The sequence below is a fragment of the Microcebus murinus genome, chromosome 9, assembly GCF_040939455.1.
Source record: "Microcebus murinus isolate Inina chromosome 9, M.murinus_Inina_mat1.0, whole genome shotgun sequence".
Lineage (NCBI taxonomy): Eukaryota > Metazoa > Chordata > Mammalia > Primates > Cheirogaleidae > Microcebus > Microcebus murinus.
Window position 1 is genome coordinate 20,129,368 of NC_134112.1, and position 13,493 is coordinate 20,142,860.

Here is a 13,493-nt window from a genome sequence, read left to right on the forward strand (position 1 = left end):
GCAGGAGGATCACTTGAGCCCAGCAGTTCATATTTACAGTGAGCTATGATTGCACTATTGCACTACAGCCTGGGCAACAGAATGAAAAAATAATAAGAAAATCAAAAAAATGAAAAATCAAAGTCCTTAGATAAGTGACCACAAGAGATGTAGCTGCAGTTTGAATATAGACACTACATCAAGTGAAAATAGCTATCATGTGAAAATAGTCTTGAAAATCTTTGTTAGTGAACAAAATGTTTCAGCTTGCTAAAAAGAAGAAAAAAAATCCTCCAGTATGAAAAAACTAACCTTCCAACATTGTCTACAAACAGAAATGTTTCCAGTAAACATTAATTTCTCATGAATTTCTAACACAAAAATTAAAGATTTCTACTGACAAAATAACAAAAGCAATACTTAGCTCTTTATTTCTCCTGCCCTATCAATTTCTCCTTAGTTATCCATCACTTTGTTAGTTCCTTTGTTAGCCCCCTTTTCGAATATAGTTTGTTCCTTGGATTTAGTTCTGGGATTACACTCAAGGTATAATCCCTGGATCAGCAGCATCAGTATCACCCCAGAGCTTGTTAGAAATGCTGAATCTCATCCTCTCCAAACAAGTATCTCCAGGTGATTCACATGTACCTTAAGGTTGGAGAAACAATGTTTTAACTGATAACCTGATTGCATAAGTGGGTATTTTCTTACAATAGAGTTCTAGTTTCCCCCTTCTCTTCCCTAGTACCTCTACCACCAGTTGCCTTTCCAGGGCTCAAAACAAAAGAATTGTTTTTTTAAATCAAAGAACTAAAACAGCTGGAAGGTATCCAGCTACAATCAACGAGTCCTCTCATTTTGTAGGAGAAGCCCAAAGAAGTTATAAGATTCCCCAGAATCACACTAATGGCAAGATCTTGCTTCTACACCCTCTTCCTGGTCTCTAGACCCCCATCTCATTAGGCTGCCACGCCCTAAAATTTAATATCCGAAAAACTGATAAAGCATGTCAGTAAAGGGATTTTTTTGTATTGCTTTGTTTTAAGTTTTAAAAAGTATGGAGGGAAGGCTAATTTTAAAGTCCGACAAATGGCTCTTCTGCACAAGACCATAGCTATCTTAATTATTTCAGACCAACAATACACTGACACACTAACAATATAAGGGAACTTCCTCGAACTGATAAAAGACATCTACACAAAATTCACAGCTTACATCATACTTAATGGTGAAAACTGGATGCTTTTGCTCTAAGATCAGGCATAAGACAAGGATGTCTGCATTCACTACTTCTATTCAACATTGTACTGGATGTTCTAGTTAGAGCAATTAGTTAAGGAAAAGAAAAGGCTTCCAGATTTGAAAAGAAAAAGTAAAATGACCTTTAATAACAGATAACATGATATTGCATATAGAAAATCCTAAAAAATTCACCAAAAACTATTAGAACTAATAAGTGACTTCAGCAAGATTGCAGGATACAAAGTGAATATACAAAAATCTATTGTATTTCCATATACTTGCAATGAACACTCCAAAAATGAAATTAAGAAAATCATTCCATTTAAAATAGCACCCAAAATAATAAAATACTTAGGAATAAATTCAACAATGAAGTAAAAAACTTATACTCTGAAAACTACAAAACATCATTAAAAGAAATTAAAGATCTAAATAAATGGGTAGGCCAGGCATGGTGTCCCAAGCCTCTAATTCCAGCATTTTGAGAGGCCCAGGTGGAAGGACTGCTTGAGGCCAGGAGTTCAAGACCAGCCTGAGCAACATAGAAAGACCCCCATCTCTGCAAAAAACTTTAAAATTAGCCCAGCATGGTAGCATATGCCTGTATTCCCAGCTACGCAGGAGGCTGAGGCAGGAGGATCACTTAGGCCCAGGAGTTTGAGGCTGCAATGAGCTATGATCATGCCACTGAACTCCAGACTGGTCAATAGAAAGCAATCCTGTCTCTAAAACATAAAAAATAAATAAAAACAAAAAAGCTATTTAAAAAAATGAATAAAAGCAAATAAAAGGGAAAATATCCCTTTTGGGATGGATCTAAAGACTTAATATTGTTAGGATGGCAATACTTCCCAAATCAATCTACAGATTCAACACAATCCCTACCAGATTTCCAGAGAGCTTCTTTGTAGAAATTGGCAAGCTTATTCTAAAATGCATATGGACCCAGAATAGCCAAAACAATCTTAAAATTACAAAAGAACAAAGTTGGTGGACTCATACTTCTCCATTTCAAAACTTACCACAAAACAATAATTGAGTGAGTATGACACTTGCTAAGAATAGACATATAGACAAATGGAAAAGAATTGAGAATCCAGAAATAAACCAACCCATGTAGTAAACTGATTTTTGACAAGGATGCCAAGACCATTCAGTGGGGGACTTCAACAAATGGTCTAGACAGCCACATGCAAAAGAATGAAATTAGACCCTTTCCTCAAATCATACAAAAAAAATTAACTCAAAATGCATAAAAGACCTAAATGTAAGCTAACATATGGCTAAAACCATAAATAACTCTTAAAAGTAGCTCCTAGAAGACTACATAAGTAAATCTTCATGACCTCAAATTTGGCAATGAAGTCTTAGATTTGACACCAAAAGCATGAGCAACAAAAAAAGAAAAACAGACTTCATCAAAATTTAAAACTTTTCTGTTTCAAAGGTATCCAGCTACAATCAGCTGGAAGGTATCTAGCTACAATCAGCCTAGTCCTCTCATTTTGTAGGAGAAGCCCGAAGAAGTTATAAGATTCCCCAGAATCACACTAATGGCAGAACCTCGCTTCTACATACTCTCTTCCTGGTCTCTAGACCCCTGTCTCATAAGGCTGCCATGCTCTGAAATTTAATATCTGAAAAACTGAAAAAGCAATGTTCACCAAGAAGATGAAATGACAACCCATGGAATGGAAGAAAATATTTGCAAATCATATATCTGATAAGAGACTTGTATCTGTAATATACAGAGAATTCATACAACTCAATAATAAAAAGATAAAAAATCCAATTAAAAATGAACAATAGGGCTAAACATATATTTTCCCAAGTAAGATATACAAATAACCAACAAGGACATAAAAAGATGTTCAACATTATTCATTATCAGGGAAATACAAATCAAAACTATGAGATACCACTTCACATCTACTATGATAGAATAAAAGAAGTCAGAAAGTAAAAAGTGTTGGTGAGGTTATGGAGAAATCAGAACCCTCACATACTTCTGAGATGTATGAGAATGTAAAATGATGCAACCACTTTAGAAAAGAATCTGGGAGTTCCTCTAATACTTAAACATAGAGTTACCATACAATCATGGTATCTATTCAAGAGAAATAAAAACATATGTCCATACAAAAACTTACACACAAATGTTTATAAATGTGGAAACAACCCAAATGTCCATCCACTGATGAATATATAAAAACGTGGTATAGTCATACAATGGAATACTATTTGGCCATTAAAAAGAAAAGAATGTAGTACTCATATAGGCTAAGAATGAAGTACTGATATATGCTACAATACGAATGAACCTTAAAAACATTATGCTAAGTGAATGAAGCCAATCAGAAAAGACCATGTATTATATGATTTCATTTTTATATAATGTCCACAATAGCAAATTCATAGAGACAGAAAGTAGATTAGTAGTTGCATAGAGTTGGAGGGTGGTGAGGGAGGAGGTTAGGACAGTTATAGCTAAAAGACGTGAGGTTTCTTTTTGAGGCAATAAAAATATTCTAAAATTGTAGTAATGGCTGAACATATCTGTGAATATATAAAAATTCCCAAGTAAGATATACATATATGTGTTATATTATGAATATTATGTGTTAAATGAGTGAATTTTATGGTAAATGAATTATATTCTAATAAAGTTGTTATTTTTTTAAAGAGACTAAATGGTGATGAATATATGGGGTTTAATTTACTATTCTTCATACTTTTATGTTTAAAATTTCCCATAGTAAAAATAAAGTTTCACTTTTTTTAGTAGGACACTCCTATATTTTGGCCATATTTACCACTATCTAAAAAGAATAGCAAATTAAATTCAGAAGGTTAGCAAAATATATTTCACCCTTTCTCCTGGAAGATATCCCAACCCCATTGCAAGAAAGAAAAATTAGACATAAATTAATACTTAAATAAAAAGCTGAGGGGGGGAAATGGGCATTTATTGAAACCTTAAAATCTGTACCCCCATAATATGCCAAAATAAAAAAAAAAAAAAAAAAAAAAGCTAATTTATATTCCAAGTTGAGAAAGACATAGGCTTTGACATTGAGATACTAAGGTAAGCAGTTGGGTGGGGGAGGTCCAGCACTGACAGGTTATAAAGAAGAAAGGTAAGGAACAACAGTAAGGGCATTTTTCAGTCATGAAACCTGGATTTTGGGTCACAAACACAAAGTATTCCAAATAACAAAAAATACAATATGTACAAATTGATTTTTTTATTTAGTTACCTATCTTGAATAAAAATAAGGAACTAGGGTTTGCATTTTAATCCCCCACTAAATACTGATTTCTAGTTCCTCATGGATTTTTCTTAAATAGAAAATAATAACCAAAAATCAGGTTTTCAATGATTATCATCTTCCTTCACCTCGAAAGAAAATAATAGCTAATATTTACTAATCATTTACTAAATCCCACGCAAGGTTCTAAATGCTTTGCAAGTATTCTATTTTAATCTTCATAACAAAACTACAGTCATAGCTATTATTATTCTTGAATACAGAGAGGTTAAGAAACCTGCCCAAGTGGTCACAACTATTAATAATAAGTGCTGTGTGGTATCTAAACCCAGGCTGGTCTATTCCAGAACTCTGAACAAATGGCCTATGCAGCCACCACATGTGGACTATAACAGCAATAGCTCTGTTCATATTGATTCTGATCACTACAAGTTCAAACTGCAGGAAAGTATTTCATACCTTGAATTAAAGTATTAAAGGATAATTAGAAAACAATAATTTGAGGGTTTTAACAGATGCATTCCTATAAATAGGCACAAAAGATTAGTTTCAAATGCCTTCCTAGAATAATAAATGGGATATAATCTCTTTATCCCCTAATCTCCAGAAATTTTTTTCCACACTTACCACTTGACACCTTTTTTTTATACTTATTCATATGCATGTGAATATTCATATCCATACAAACTTTACTCAGATTTAAGTTTCATTTAAGAGGTGGATGTTCTAACACCTCATTGATCTAGTCCTACAATTTGTAAGGATTAATGGAAGAATGGCTATGGCACTGATAACCCCAAAGAATTCTGTGGGAAGAACGTATGGGTTTTAAGGCAGATTCTGAAATTAGGAAGCTAAGACTCTGAAGCTGTTGTCGGTATTTGGAGCTTTGCTTTCTCCAGGTTATGCTAGTGTCACCTCAAATTTCAGAAGGTAGGAATCAGGCCCATCCAGGAAAGATGACAAATTCATGTAGAGTTAGAATGTTATTGCTTTTCAGAGCAATAACACAAGGGCTCAGTGTTAGGGTTTTCAAAAAAAGACACACAAAGAAAAAGAGCAAAAAAGCTGGATTAGAACAGACTTGTGTTCACTTTCTGATCCCACATTCCAGCCATATGACCTTAGACAAGTCCCTATCTTCTAGTATCCCAACTGTTCTAGGGAGTAGGAGGATAAAATGGCTCAACCCATAGCAAGCACTCAATAAATGTCAGATAAATGTCAGTAGTAAGCCAGCAGTAGTAGTAGTAGTCATTGTGGCAGTGGTTAGTGTTCTCTGAAGACACATTTACAAACACCAATCTTATACTCTGGACTGAAATTTTAAATGGGACACCAAAAAGACTGATAGCAATCTTTAATAGAAATGTTATTAATAAACAAGGATGTTTTATAATAACTTCATATATTTTGATAATTTTGAAAAAGTATTTGAAAGTATTGTGAAAGATAAGACTTGCTACATACATCAAAAGATATAAAACTTTTAAAATTACTATAAACTATTGCTATTGGATTTTTCCCCTTCAATGAGTATTTTCCTCAAGAAATACCATAACCATATATGTATAGTTGTAACTTAAGCACAATTACACACAATGATAAATTCCTTAAACCCTCACAAATAACTTGTAAACTACTTTCAAAACAATGTTTTTTTTAATTCTTCTAAAAAAGACTTATAAAGTTTCTAAAGGTCTTTTTCTTTTTTGATTCTTCAGTGTATTAACCCCCAAAAATCAGCATTTACTTTACAAAATGCTAATAAATTAGAAAATCTTTCTCTTTCTGAATGCTGGCAGAGTTTTCCCTGCAGCATCTTTCAAGATGTGTGTTTGTGTATACTTGTAAGATGTGTTTATGTGTAAAATATGGTTTCACTTGTTTTTTGTTTTGTTTTGTTTTTCACCAGATCACAGTTTAAGTAACATATGGTTTCATTTTTAAAGTAAAAGTGAGATACCAAAAAAATCTATAAGTTTTTCCAGGAAACTGAAGTCCATTGCTGGATTTGTTTGGGAAGAGATGCTGATAAAAATCAGCTCAGTTCATCTAAACTGCTGTGGTCTGCAAAGAAAGAAGAAAGAACAATAATCCTATTACAAGAAAGATTAGTGGGTATTAGTACGGGCATCCTACTTCAGTCATGGGCTGGGAACTGCTTTGACCATTTGCTCACAAACCTGTTGAAGCGTCAGAGAAGGATGCTCATGCACCATGTGACATTCCTCAATGGAATCCTTAAAAAATTCCCATCACCCTTTCTCTAAGATGTTCACAGGATCTCACACACTTCGTTTTCATAGTGTTTGTTTGCAAACATCCTTTCTAAGAAACCGATAACTTTACATCCCCAAAACCATTACACTGCATCAGAGGATCAGTATTCTCCAAAAAAAAAACATGGAAAGGGCATTCATGAACCCGAAGTTTAATTGCAGACATACTTTCTTACCTGATGCCAAGTCAGCAGGGCTCTGCCCCACCTCTCTGCGAACCCTCCTTCCGCAGATTTCCCTTTAAGAACGCCTGACAAGGGTCCCAGTGATGGAGCAAGAACACAGGGTGCAGAGAAAAATCAACCCTTAGCTTCACTACTTCCTCCCGTTTTCCTGTTCGAACTCGGTCCACGTCTGGGGCAAAGAGAGAGCCCCACCAGGCAGCACCACCAGCTCCAGAGAGTTGGAGCAATTTCCCCAAGAAGCTCCCAGCACTCTCTGTCACCCCCAGAGACAAGCAGAGGAAACGGCATCTATCCCTTGGTAGAGAGTAGGCAGACGAGAACAACTGCAAGTCCTGCTGTTCGCAAAGAGGAGGAAATCACGGAGGAGGAGGCGAGCGGGACGAAGCCGAAAACCGATAGCCAGGGCGGAAGGGACGCCTCCCCACTCCAGCCTAACTCCAAGCCATCCTCGCCCTGTTGTCATAGCGCTCTACAACGGACGCTACTGCGCAAGTCAGACGCTGCGCCGCGGCGCCTTCTGGGGGTTGAAGTGCAGGGCGGCCGCGGCGTGGAAGGCGGACAGCGATTTCTGAGCGGGCTGCGGATGGAACCAGATTTCTACCGGGGCGGGGCTCGTTTGAACCACCGCCTAGTCCTCATTAGCGGGGAGACATAATTAATGCAATTTCCTTCCCAGTCCTTGCTGCTCTTCCTCAGGAAGACAGGCCTCCGGCGGGGACTCTAGGCGCAGGCCACGCCCCTCCGGGCCCCGCCCTCCCGCTACGTCCCAGGCCCCGCCCCTCGGCGCTCGTGGGCGGGCCCTCCTGGGGGCGGGGCTCACGCTGAGTGGCGTGCGGGGTGGGGCGTCGCGGGCTTCTCTGTGGCGCGCTCTGGCACCCCGCGCTTCCCAGGCTCCCAGTGACCTCGGATGTGCCGCTTTGGTAGACGGGGAGGGGCTGGCGAGGTCGGGTATGCTGCCTCATGCGCGTAGCCTCAGCACTTTGGGAGGCCAAGGTGAAAGGGTCGCTTTGTGTCCAGGAGACTAACCTGGGCAACACAGTGAGACCTCATCTCTACAAAATTTAAAAATTATCTGGGCGTGGTGGTAGCCGCACACCTGTAGTCCTAGGTACTTGGGGAGCTGAGGAGGGAGGATCGCTGGAGCGGAGGAGTTGTAGGTTACGGTGAACTAGGATTGCACCACTGCACTCACTCCAGCCTAGGCAACAAAGCAAGACCCTGTCTAAAAAAAAAAAAGAAAAGAAATTCGAGTTAATAAAAAGTTTTTTACTCAAAAAATATGCATAATTATAGGTTTTTAAAAAGTTTTAAAACAACATATGCCATTTGATATTTTTATTTTAAAAATATAGAAAAACATTGGAATTTTCACAAATATATTAACAGTGGCTATTAAATGGACTCATGAATATTTAATTCTTCCTCTACATTTTTGATGTTTCCCAATTTTTATGCATTGGCCATGTACTACCTTTGAAATTAGAATAAAAGTTTTAAAAGTAATAGAATGGAATAATGGATGAAAATAATTCAATAAAAACTACATTGACTTACTAATTTGTGTTGCAACTGTCTACAAAATGTAACTGCTGTTTAAAAAATATATATAGTCCCTGCAAATAGAAGCTTCTGAAATCCATAATAGAGTCAACCTATTGTAGTGACAATGTGAGACAGCATGAGTATTTGCTGCTCACTGCAACTTCAAACTCCTGGGATCAAGCAATCCTCCCACCTCAGCCTCCCAAAGTGTTGAGGTTCAAGGCTTCAGCCACTGCAACCAGTGAAACAAAGCTTCTTTCTAAAAGAAATGCAATTGTCCTAACCCTCCTCACTTTGAATTTCATCAAATAACCGGGAAAGATTAACCACAGAGGAGACGTGAGGAGTCCTGCCATGGCCAGACAGGCTTTTCATCTATTCTTCTGAGGGAAGCTCTCTGGACTTAATCTATGTAATAAGACAACCTTTGTTCCTGGGCACTTTCCAGTAACTTATCCCCAGCCAAGCTTCCAAAGAGCATCATTTACAAAATAATGTCTGACTCCTGGGTCCACACATCTCTACGCTGTGAAAAGAGTATTTCAGCCCCTACCACCTGATCCGTCTTGAAGTCTCATACTTTGTATGTGGCTTCTGTTCTTAAGCACCTTTAGTAAAATTTGTTATGCCTTTTCTCCTGTTAATCCATCTTTTGTCAATTCATTTCAGCAGAATCAACTCTTCAAAGGGAAAAGTAGAACTTCCCTACTGGCTTGATGTCTGAGACATCTTCCAACATTAAAATCCTATGATTCTGTGAGGGAGAAGACACCCTAGGACAGGAAAGAAGACACAGAAGTAGAAGACACAGGTTGAGTGATGCCTGACACTTCTTTTTCACCTCTTAGTGCTTCCAAGTGCTTTCCTTTCTTATCATTCCTTTTAAAACGTTAATTATCTGATCAAACATTGTGTGTTCTCTTCAAGGTATCTTTAAATCCTCATAGACATCCTTTGAATTGGATTTCTATAGCAGTCTACAAAAGAGAAAACTAATCTCTTGGTTTCAATGACAACATTATCCTAAGAACTACTTACAATCACATAGAAACTTTAAAATATGATTTCTATTGAGTATGTAATAGTGATTTCGTGAAGACTCAACAAATCTCAAAACTAACTCTAGTCAAGGAGAGTCAACAGTAGAGTCTAAAATCTCAGAAAGATAAAGGTGGGAGTTAGGAGGTAAGCAGGTATCAAATAAAATAAAGTGAAGAATCTTGAAACTTAAATGTTTTATTTGGGAAATAAGAATTGCAATTCTGGGCATTCACACAGACTATACTCTTTGGCATGTCTGTAGGACAAAGAGAAGATTAGGAGTTTTATTAGAAAGATAAATGTCATGCATTGTCTTAAAAGAAAGATCTTTGGCACTAGAGAACCTTTGGGGAGGTGGCAAGCTCTGATTGGTGAGTGATGGTGGTAGGTAAAACCAGTCTTAGAGTCAGGGCAGGTCTTTCAGCAGCAACCAGGTATTAATGTAACTGGTCTCAGAGTTACAGCAGAGTCCAATAGCTGGGCTTATGGAAAATTTGATTGTTGGAGCAGGTGCTGTTGATACTGGACTTCAGGTTCTTGGTCCCTGAGTCAATAGAAATTGGTGCCAGACAAGAAAGATTTATACAGGCAAGGCTTTTACTAGGACTATTTGTTCCAACAAAAAGGGAGACAGTGCTGGTTAAGAGGGCAACCAGACTGGCTCTCTGAACAAAGGGCCAGGGAACTTTTATGGTGTTGTAAAGAGGGAGATAGTTGTCAGTTTTGAAGTCATCACATGTAGAGTTGGGGTTCTATTGGTGGCTGCACATGTGGTGGTCATGCTTCTTCATGCGTTGTGTGTATCATTAGCATGTTAAATCTCCACCCCTGGACGTCCTTTTTAGCATTAAAATGAGATTATAAAGAGGGAAAAGTCAGGATAAGATCAGTCTGGGGGTCTTTTCTGACTTGAGGCATTTAGATCCAGATAGGTCTGGTTTCTTAGCAGCCAGGTTCCTTATTAGCTAGTCAGCATCTTGCTTCAGTGGTCCTGGAAGACATTATTCAAGAGACAGACAATTGGGCCCCCTCCTTATATGGGCTGAATTCCAGGGACTAGGAGGTCTTTTGTTTTTTTCCTCTTACAGTTAATTTGGCTGGGTCATGCTGCCCCATGTTGCCTCCCTTGGTTGGAAGTGAGGCCCAAGTCCTGTCCCTCTGCTATCTGACTATATGCCCCAAGTGGTTTTAACCCTTAGCCCCTCAACTCTGATTTAGTTGGGTAGGATAAGAATTATGACATCTGCATACTTAACTTTCACATTTTCCACTTTTGATCAAGATCTTTTTCTGGACACATCACTGTTCAACCATCCTGATGTCAGGATTAATTGTCCCTTAGTGCCAGAATGGACCTTTCCCAGTTGGCTCTGTTTCATTTCAGGCGTAGCAGGGAGGAAGGTGTGGGAGTCTATGTCAGGGACCAGGGCCACATTTGAGTAACAAGCCAGAAGGAAGAATGTTTTCAGAACAGGTTTGCCTAGAGTCCAGCATCAAGTTCCATCTTATTAGTTCCACAGGTATTAACAATTAACTTGGAGAACAATATCCTGTTGGGAGAGCTGCCTTTACAGAAACTTGACAGGCAATAAGAACAAGGCTTAAGGTGTGGTGGCTCACGCCTGTAATCCCTGCACTCTGGGAGGCCAAGGCAGGAAGATTGCTTGAGCTCAGGAGTTCAAGAGCAGCCTGAGCAAGAGCAAGACCCTGACTCTACTAAAAAAAAAAAAAAAAAAAAAAAAAATAGGCAAACTTAGCTGGGCAACTGAAAATAGAAAAAATTAGCTGGGCATGGTGGTGTGCACCTATAGTCCCAGTACTTAGGAGGCTGAGGCAGGAGGATCGCTTGAGCCCAGGAGTTTGAGGTTGCTGTGAGCTATGATGATGCCACTGCATTCTAGCCCAGGCAACAGAGTGAGACTCTGTCTCAAAAAAAAAAAAAAAAAAAAGAAAAGACAATCCAAGAGTACACAATCAAATTATACTGAAGAAAAACAGTGCTTTTCTAGGCCTTCAGAATATACATTTCAGCATCATCCCATATAGGCAGTTAGGTCCAGAAAAAAATTTACAGAAGCTGATGAAAAAGTTGAAGGAGAGCGTTATCATCCCAGGCCTTCTTAAGGGAAGAAAATGCTGAAGGTAATGATGTGTGACCCGCTAATCATGAGCAACAAGATACAGCAAAAGTTGAACCTCTGACATATAGATCTGAGAACTTTCAAAACCAAAACTCTACCTAAAAAAAATGAAAATACTATTTTAAATGAAGAAGACAGCATTTTTAATGTGAAACTAGCAAAATTACTTAGGTCTCAGGAAGAAATGTGGCAGAAATAGAAACTGTGGTTTACAAGATGGCTGTTAAAGAAATAGATTCTAGAATTAAAAACCAAAATCTCTTGCAATTTCATTAAAAGCAGGTCAATACTTCAAGAAAATCTTACTGTTTTAAATATGGAGGACTAGACTTGGGTCCAGTATCAGTACACCCCTAATACCAATGTTTAATTTTTAGAAAAATATTTATAAACAATTTCCTTTTAATCCCAGCCAACCTGATCATCCATAAAACTTTTTTCATAAAGCTCATTCTTCACAAGTGCTGTCCAGCTTGTTTAGACCTTTTGTCATTTAATTAACTGCCCAGTCTTCATCCAATCATTTTCCTTTAGGATTAAAATGTACCATATAAAATTCTTTATTATATAGAATTATTGTTTCCCTAAATTCATTTTTTGATTAATAGATCTAAATATATTTAGTCTTTTTATAAAATTTAAGAAGCCAAGAATAAGCTTATGTTTGTTCAGTGATTTGTTTCAGATTTTTATCTTATTTAGATGTGACCCAGATATTTAATAAATATCTATTATTTAATTTAACATAACTTTAGGATTTTAAATTACATGAAAATTTCAATTGTAAACATTTCTTCCATTTATAAGTATTTATTTTATTTTATTTATTTATTTGGGGTTTTTTTTTGAGACAGAGTCTCATTTTGTTGCCCATGCTAGAGTGAGTGCTGTGGCGTCAGCCTAGCTCACAGCAACCTCAAACTCCTAGGCTCCAGCCATCCTCCTGCCTCAGCTTCCCGAGTAGCTGGGACTACAGGCATGCACCACCATGCCCGGCTAGTTTTTTCTATATACTTTTAGTTGGCCAATTAATTGTCTTTCTATTTTTAGTAGAGATGGGGTCTCGCTCCTGCTCAGACTGGTCTTGAACTCCTGACTTTGAGCGATCCTCCCTGCCTCAGCCTCCCAGAGTACTAGGATTACAGGTGTGAGCCACCTTGCCCAGCCTACAATTATTTATTTTCTAAAATTATACCTAGATTACTTATGTAAATTGAAATATTATAGCAAGTCATTATTTTAAGTTTATTTATTAACCAGTTTTATACCTATTAATACCAACTGTTTAAGTAAGAACGTTAAAGTTAAATATATGAGTATCCTGTTGGTAACTCAGAAAATAAAGCTGTTTACATTATATTAACAGTATTAAATTTATCGAATTACACAACAGAGATCATTCTGTTTTAGACTAAGATTATAGCTTCATAACTTTACAACATCTAGCAAAGGTAAATATAAAATTCTCTGACCATAAGCCTAGGCAAAACTGTATGTTGACAATTTTAAACACATTTTAATTGTATATTATCAAAAATTATAAAACCGATTAATTTACCAAATATTTACTTAAGTCATGTGAGCCAAAAAAAATGGGATTAATTACTATATATTTTATAAGAGTACTCATTTAATTGGAATAGAATTTTTATGGATTTTGGTTGACTATGCCAAATTTTATTATCTAGACATACTATGTTTGCCAGCCATACTATCTACAGTCAAAAAGAAAAAGAAACACCATGTAACATGATACATGTATACATGCATAAACACATTTAAGCATATATATTAACACATAAGCCTAAATAA

At 37.2% G+C, this 13,493-nt stretch overlaps 1 protein-coding gene across 2 annotated transcripts in view; it reads right to left on the reverse strand.

Moving 5' to 3' along the window:
- Positions 1–7,630, reverse strand: part of BBS9 (Bardet-Biedl syndrome 9) — a 415,974-nt gene extending 408,344 nt beyond the window's left edge. Inside the window, exon 1 of one of the 2 annotated variants that reach the window (XM_012741281.3) lies at positions 6,949–7,630. The gene's annotated coding sequence lies outside the window, so the exon portion shown is untranslated. The remainder of the gene's footprint in view (positions 1–6,948) is intronic. The other variant, XM_012741280.2, reaches the window with a different exon arrangement.
- Positions 7,631–13,493: the final 5,863 nt, after the last annotated feature.